The following is an 8,721-nucleotide window of genomic DNA, read 5'->3' on the forward strand; positions in this document are numbered from 1 at the left end:
TCAATTTTAGTACTTAGCAAAAGGTTTTGTTGCAATTCTCTATGGGAACGATACTCTACTCTTCATTATATTACTTGTTAACGATACATGCACTTGTGTGGTAAATCCAACAAACACCAATTAACTCCATCGATAGTCTTCGCACCAATTAGTTTTATTATGTGCCAAATAAATACCAATCAAACACTGAAAGAACCGTTTGTGTCAGTGAATTCTATTGGTATTCTGTTGGTGTTCTGTCAAAAAATTGCACAACTGCTCTTTATTGGCAATCCATTATTATTGGCTAACAGAATTTTACAAACAGAGTCATTGCCATTAGTAATAGTTTATTTTCTTGTAGTGTAATATATAAGATGTGTTCTTGACCAAAGGAAAAGGTATAAAAGAAATGATACAAGAGAGCAAGGTAAGAAGGAAAATGTCATAACTCAATTTCCCAAGCCATGATCGGCGCATGAGCTCAATGAGCATAGCTCACTAAACCCAAGCAAGCTTATCCATTTACCTTTGCTTAACAAATTTATCATATCATGCATACACACACACCTTTTCTCGAGTGAGAACATAGCCAAAACACAATGGCATTATCAATAATAATATACATGCACTATACCAGTCATGTATTTAGCAATTTACATTGCATACACATATTCACATTGTTAGATTGTATTCACAATACAAAAGGACCCATGACTTTCAGCGGAGACATTTCAATAAAAGGGATTACTACCGAATGCCAGACACATACCCAAGAGATGCACTACGGGAACTCCTCGATCTAGGGTCCAACAGTCACCTGATTTGAAAACATGAATTTTTATAAAATGTGAGTACAATACTCAGTGAGTGAACAAGAAGGGAACAAGCATACCATAAAGAATGTTTATCGAAATCATGATGCATTCATTTTCTCAAAACCATGCAATTGTTTTAGCTCCTTTAAACCCCTCATGTAAACCCCACATGAGTAAATCACTTTACAAAAATCCATGCTCAACTATGGTACCAAAGAAATGGGAAATATGGCAAAAACCCACAAGTTAGCAAAATGGACAGAAAGTTTCTCGCTGTAGCGAACTTCATTCTCGCTGCAACGAGAACCAGAACATTAAGGAAAAAGTCTCTTTTTTCCCTTAAAACAAGTCATTCTGCTAAAATAACAATAGCAACATCTAACACATGTAAACTTCCAAATTTCAACAAAACAAATGCTTACATATTTGCATTTACAACCATATACCCATCATCAACATGCACACCATCCCATCATCATCATCTCATATGCAACGACTTATGCGCATATAGCCGGGTCAGCAACGGCTTATGTGCACTCCCACTCACACATAGCCGGGTTAGCAACGGTTTATGTGCACTCCTACTCGCACATAGCTGGGTCCAAATCAACATGCAAAGAAGCATCCAATGCATATCATGCATTTTATAATATTGTGATAACACATAAACCATTGTATAGTACATTTTCACAATATAAAATCAGTTTACTAAAAGCTTGTTCCCAAGGTACATTTTCCTAAGACAAGTTGGATAGAATCTTTCATATTCCCCAAAACAAGTTTGAAATGCAAATCCACTCATTGGTATTAGGAGTAGAAATACTCCTATTTTCAATTCGCGGGTACGTCCTTTACCCGTATCCAATGGCTCACCACCTAGCCATAATCCATGACACATATTCCAATTAAATTGTGTCTAACAGTCATAAGCTATTTCAAGCTCGATATATATATGATATGAAATGAAAAATGCACGGGTAGCCATCTAGACCCGGTATTAGCCTAAGTCGATTTTTCATTCGATAAATTGGCCAATGCGTCCAATTTCACTCCAAATTAATCCATTTCTCCTCTAATACCTTAATTTACCACATACCATTTAAATAAAGCCAAATTCAGCATTAGAACCCTCACAGTTCCTTATAGAAAAATTCGGTCATTTGGTGCACTAGCACCGAAATTTTTTCTACATAACCGTTTCACCTTAATTCATCATTTTCCAAGCCATTTTCCTTGAAATAAAAATAATCTCCCATTGATATTCAGCCCTCATGGTTCGACCAACAAGGAACCCTAGAGAAATTGAATATTTCTTTTTGTGTTTTTGTTCATAACAATATTTAACTATCCTAAACACTAACATAGTCTAAAATCAAATTATTCCACAACAATTCCTCTTCCATACCCATTTTTTTCAGAATTGAATTTATCATGATAACTCAATATTCAACCATGGGAATCAAGAACAAAAGCATGGGTAAGCTAGGTGTCAAGGAGAATTAAAGAAATTCTAACTTACCTAGCTTGTTTCCTTGATTTCTTCACTTTTTCTTGGAATTTCCACCTAGGTTTTCTTGTTTTTCCCTTTGTTCTTCCTTTGTTCTTGTTGCTGGTTGCCTAGGTAGAATATGGTGAGATAATTGGGGATTTAATGGGCTGATTTCTATAGAAAATAATAAAATAATCAAGCATGCCACGTGTCACATGCTTATTGGCCTAATTTTTTAACTTTTTGACTTTTTCTTCTTAATTTTTCACCACAAATATTCTGGTACTTATCCAATCCTACCACAATTAAAATCCCTTGGTCTTGGCAAGTGCAGGGACAAAAAAATTGCCAATTTACCCCAGAGTGAAAAAATTACGATTTTGCCCTTATATTTCGAAATGTACCGGAATCACATTATTTCTACTTTTCAACCCCAAATAACACTAATATTGATCAATATTAACCAAATGGGGCAAATAAATCATTTTATAAAGATTCTCGTTTAGTCTTTTAGTGGTAAAATTACCATTTTGCCCTTGTACTCCAAAAATACCGAGAATCATAATTTTTCATTGCTAAACATCATTTGATACTCCAATAATCCTAATTATATTTCATATAATTATTCTTGGTCAAATGTGATCAAATCTTGGCTAGAAATCTCCATTTAATCATCAAATGGTAAAATGACCGTTTTATCCCTAATCGGTTAATTTTCCTGATGGACTCCAAACTGGACCTTGAACTCCGAATCACTATTCTAAGCCATTATGTGGGTTTCAAAATTTTCAATTTCCTCTTAGAATTTCTATTTAAACTAGTTTAAGACTCGATTTAACTTAGTTGTACCACTCGGTACAATACCGTCTTTTAATCGAGCTTGACAGAGTCTCACAGAAAAGTTAAGAAGAAGAAACACTTGTACTTTAGAAAAATGTTAAGAGGAAAACCTCTTAACTATCTCTGTATCTAAGCCACTGAACCAAACTCTCCAAGACTTCAGAAGGTAAAAGTAGCCAATGAACCTTACCACTTGTTCCAGGTTACTATCATCGCCATTTACGTAAAATAGTTGTTCCACTCATTCTAGTTATTTTTTTTTGTTATCTGTATAAGATTATGCTTGTTGTAAAACAATGCTCAAAGCAATCATAAATTATTAATCAAAATCAAGTATCTACATTTTCCCCCAACGTAAGAATTTTTTCTTGAGAAATTCTTATGCAATGATTTAAGGGAAAGTTATATTTTGTGCTGTAACACCTAATGTGTGATAGTGTGCTGGCATGGTATAAACGCCTTAAGCAATAGTAAGCTAACGTCTTGTGTAATGTATCATGCCAATATCTTGTGTAATAATTGATTCATTGCATAACAATATATTTTTTATGCATAAGATAAAATAAGATTGTCAAGGTAAAAGTTAATTAATTTTAAAAGGAAAGTGAATATTTTTCATAAAAAACTTGATTCTCTACGTCCTATAAATACAAAGCTGTTATTAAAATTTGCTTTTCATTCAAATTAAAAATAGTATTCAAAGTAAAGCAAAATTCAAAGCAAAGTTGTGCTTTTATTTTTGTTATTCATAATAACGTAAAATTCAAAGCAAAGCGATGATTTTCTTTTGTGAATCTTTTTGAGCAAGTAAGTTTTTCTTCTTCTTCTTTTTCCATTTTTCATTTAATAAGAACAAAAAAATAATTTGAAATTATTTTCTTTTGATCCAAAATTAGTAGGACCTAAACCTTTTTGTTTTAAATTTCTCACTTGTTGCCCCCTACATGAAAATATTTTATTGAAAGAAGAAAACAATTTTCCTACATAGGATGAAATTTTCTCATTGAAAGATAAATTTTTGTATGCTCAAATTGATTTTTTTTATATGCAGCCCCTTTCTTTTTTTTATGAGTCCTTTGCACAATCACTTACACGTGACACTTGTTGCATGTAAAAATGATTTTATGGACATAAGATGGATGTATGGGTTCATCACAACCATGAATTTTAGTCTTATAAACAACTAAGCACATTTTCCATTACACCCAAAATCCTATGCACTTCCCACTGTAGTTTGGAAGAATGAGCTCACAAATAGTGAATTTTGTGTATGGGTTCATAGTTCTCAATTGCCTTCTATGATCAAGAGTGGTAGTCCAGTGGAGATATAGATTCACTCTTTTTTAAGTGTATTCACTTTATAGAGTGGTGTGCCAAATTAGGTGTGACTAGTCAGCTTTGCTTGATCCTTTTTCACCTATCAAATTTTTTTCTTGTATTTCTTCATTTCTCATGACAAGACTTCAACTCCATTTAGATAAGCTTAAGAGTTCTATTGTCTCAACTTTTTATTGAGTTGGTATTCATACTTTTGAATGGTTTACTTATTGGAGATATTGAGCTAAAGGATACAGATCTTTTGTTGTGCCACTAGCTAATCCCAAAGCTCATCTTTACACTCCTCATGTTAGTAACAATGACATATCCTTGTGCTTAATCCTTCTTAAAAAGAAGAAAGATGTAAATGAAGAAAGAGTTAAAGTTCTTGCTTCTTTTCTTGCCTCGTAACGTCAAACAATAGAGAAACATGTGTATTGAGGAGTAAGTTTACAATTTGCTTTTTCTTTTAATGTATTAATTTCCTCATTTTGCTCTTTTATATATACATATATTTTTAAAAAGAATCAACTACAAGAGTAAAAGTTAACTCAATTTAAGAAAAGACTTTTAGTGTTGAGATTGAAGAAAAATCATATAAATCAAAATGTTGTAATGAAATAGGTGACGATCCTATTGATGCTAATAAGGTTGAGGTTGAAGGTCCTGCCACTTATTTTAGGGCACAAGATGCATTGACAAACTGCTTTGATGATCTTATTGATTTGAATGCCCTTCTTGCCTCTAATACTCAAAGAGCAAATACAAATTAGGTAGAAAAAACGTTAAAATGATACTCAAGCTAATGTTGTTCCAAATATTTCTAAAACTAAGATTATTCTTACTCCACAAGCTACTCAAGCTAAGTTTGTTCCTATGATAATTCTATAAAGTAGAATCATTTTTATCTCAAATTGTTCTTAAAAGCTAGCTAAGTTCTTGAGTTTAAGTTAGAACTTAGTTATTTTTTGTTATAGTTTTATTTACTTTATTTATATTAATTTAATTTAATTTCTATCTTCATTTAGTTATTATTTATTAGTATTTATGTTTTTGTAGGATTCTAGAAGAATAAGGCTTAATTGGGTGAAGTAACGTGTTTAACGAGTTTAGGCCCTATTTGTACATGTCGAGGTATTTTAAGCATAACTATCACTCCGAAACTCTAAATAATGCTATTCTTGGACCAGTGGAAAGCTAAGAGACAGAGATACAACTTTTATATGGATCACTTTGCCTAGTTCTGCCTTGAAGATAGAGATAATCATGTTTGAAGTTGACAGAGTGTAGTAGTCGACAAGAAGAATACAGGAGATCAATGGATCACTGTGACTTAGAGGGGGTGTGCCACAGCTTTGAAGGGGTGTGCTACTATGTCAAGTTGGAAAAATTGAAGAAACAAGGTGAAAAAGAGCAAGCTAAGGGCTGACTCAGTCCCTATTGGTCTTTGCACTTATTCTAAGCCCAAATTAAGAGATTTTAGGCTAAAATAGTTTAGTTTAGGCAGAATTAGGTTAACTTAGGTTATAAATAGTTAGGTGAAGGAGAAGTTAGCCATATACACACATTGGGGAGAAATCCTAAGAAAGATTCAAGAAGCTAGAAGTTGAGGCTAAAGATTGAAGATCAAGGCTGCAAAAATTAGTTTATTTTCTTCTTCCTTAGCTTTGATTATTCTCGTTACTCTTGATGGCTAAACTTCATAAGTTTTTATTTACTTTTCCACCTATGTCTAGCTAAATTTATTTTTTTAGGATTGCAATTGAATTTACATATAGTTTAAATTTTTAATCTCTTTTTGGCTTATTTTCAATGGGATAGAATTGTTTAGTCCAATTTGTTCTTAATGTTTTTACTTGCCTGATGACTAATTAAATTGATAGGAACCTAAACAAACTTGGGAAAGGGAGTTTAGTGTAAACTAAAATTGGAATAGCATATGATCAAATTTATTTACTTAGATGAATAATTTGATTTGTGTACAGGATAGAAATATACCTATATGCCATATGTAGCTAGTGTTAGAGCTTGAACTTAATGAGTTTATTTTAATTTCAATTCACATAGGAATATAGTGTTTTGGTTAAAGTAGATATTTTATAAAAGACTTAGGAAAGCATTATAAACAATTAAGGACTCTAGGTTAGAAATTCAACCCATTAGAATAAGTTAAGAGAGAAAAGTAAGATTTATATGAAGTGTGAGGGATATTGTAATCCTAGGCTTTTCCAGTATGATTTTCATTCAATTATCTTTTTGCTTTGATTTTTAATTAGTGTTAATTAGTTTTGTTTTGGTTGGTTAATTTTTAGTTAATTTAATTATCCAAATTTTGATTGTTTCAATAAAACTAAATTGTTTTAATCTTAGTACTTGATAAATTTTTAGAACAATTCGCTGAGGATACGATACTCTGCTTACTAATATACTATTTTTTTAATACGTATTCTTGCGTAGGTAGAATTTTAACTGACATCTTAACATTGAGACTATTCTTGATGCTGGGGTTGTTCTTGATGCTAAAGTTATTCTTGTTGTTGGAGCTATTTCTGATGTTGAGGTTATTCTTGATGCTAATCCTAATCCTTGTGCTTCTTCCTCCTTAGTGCCAGAGCATAGAGATATCACTAGTGTTTTTGGCACTTATATAGCACGTATTGAGTAGAGTGGTACAAAAGTCAACTTACACGACTTTCAAATTTTATTACAAGATGTAGAATATTTAGAACGTATTTATGCTATGAAGGGGGAGTTATGCATAGTCTTCATTTTTAAAAGCATAGATGCCATTTCTTCTATGGTGGAGATATTGGGTAAAGTGTTAGTGATTGCCCATATTCTATGAATGAGTTCTTCATTGGAGAAAATGAAACTTATATTCCAATTTATAGATGATGTTTGTAATGTTAGATTTAGAATTGAAAACCTTAATGCGTATATATATGTCTAGAGTCAGAGATTTTTTTGAATTTGAGGATGACAACTCTCTGTTGGAAGCTTCTTAATACTATTCTTCTAATTAACTCACTATTAAAAGGAACAAAGGGTGAAAATTTTAAAACTTTTTAAAAAGCAGACACTTGTTTGTGATTAAAAAATTTATGGTATAAAAGAATGTAATAGAGAAAAAAAAATAATAAAGTATTAGATTTTAAATCCCAAAGGGACAAATGCTCCTTTCCTGCTTCAAATGACTAGATGTTTTTTCTTTATTCTTTTTGTAATTTACATCTATTTTTCCTTTTTGGTAAAAGCCATTCATTTAAATTTTAACTATATAGAGATTTAACAAGATCCCTAATACATAACAATAGAGCATAATATTCAATGTTCAACTGATTTTTACTGTTGAAATACCACAGAGTCAAAGTACAATCTCCAAGGTGTGAACTCCTAACCTTAATTATAAAATTGAACTTTTGAAAAACTTGATAGATCCTAATTATATAATATTCAATTGAAATCATTTTGATTTTTGAGTAGTTTTCATTTGTTTTTAAAGGTATATTAGAGTATCAATATGGTGCCCACAACCCACACATATTATAAAAAAAAGAAAGGAGACAAAACCGAACCATGCTAGAGCAAAGAAAATAAAATGTTTTTATGTGAAAGCAATTAAAAATTGGTTCATAGTCCAAACTAGTGGCAACCCAATAAGGTTAAAGGCCTAAAGCGACTATCATATATTTTTTAAATGACTAATATAAATCATCAATCAAAATTTTTAATTCAAATAAATCAACTATCACATAAAATAAAGATAATATAATAATATGATATAAACTTTAAATGAAAATAAAAAATTTGTAAATATTAAAATAATAGTACTTAATTATTGAATACTTATTACAAACCGTAAATAAGGCTCATGATTTTATAAAGATAATAACATAACAGACTTCTTATTTATTCTTTGAAGAAAAATTGAAGTAAAAAAGAAGAAGGAAGAAAGAGCAAATTAGAAAAGAAAAATGCCAAAATAGATATTATACATTGAAAAAAAAATAATTGATTTTATATAAAAAAAAATAGTTGTTGAAATTTATTAAATATGTTAATTGGAAATAGGAGAAATAAGTAAAAAAAAAAAAAGCTGTTGGAGATTATTAAATACATATGATTGTTAGTTGAATGAATATAAGAGAAATAATTGAGAATTAATAGCATTCTAGAAATTAAGAAATGATAAAAAATTAAAATTTATTAACCACATAATTAGAAAAGTGAGAAAATAAATAATTTTATTAATTATTAATTATTTTTATATATTTTTAA

This window comes from Theobroma cacao, chromosome 2, assembly GCF_000208745.1.
Source record: "Theobroma cacao cultivar B97-61/B2 chromosome 2, Criollo_cocoa_genome_V2, whole genome shotgun sequence".
Classification (NCBI taxonomy): Eukaryota; Viridiplantae; Streptophyta; class Magnoliopsida; order Malvales; family Malvaceae; genus Theobroma; species Theobroma cacao.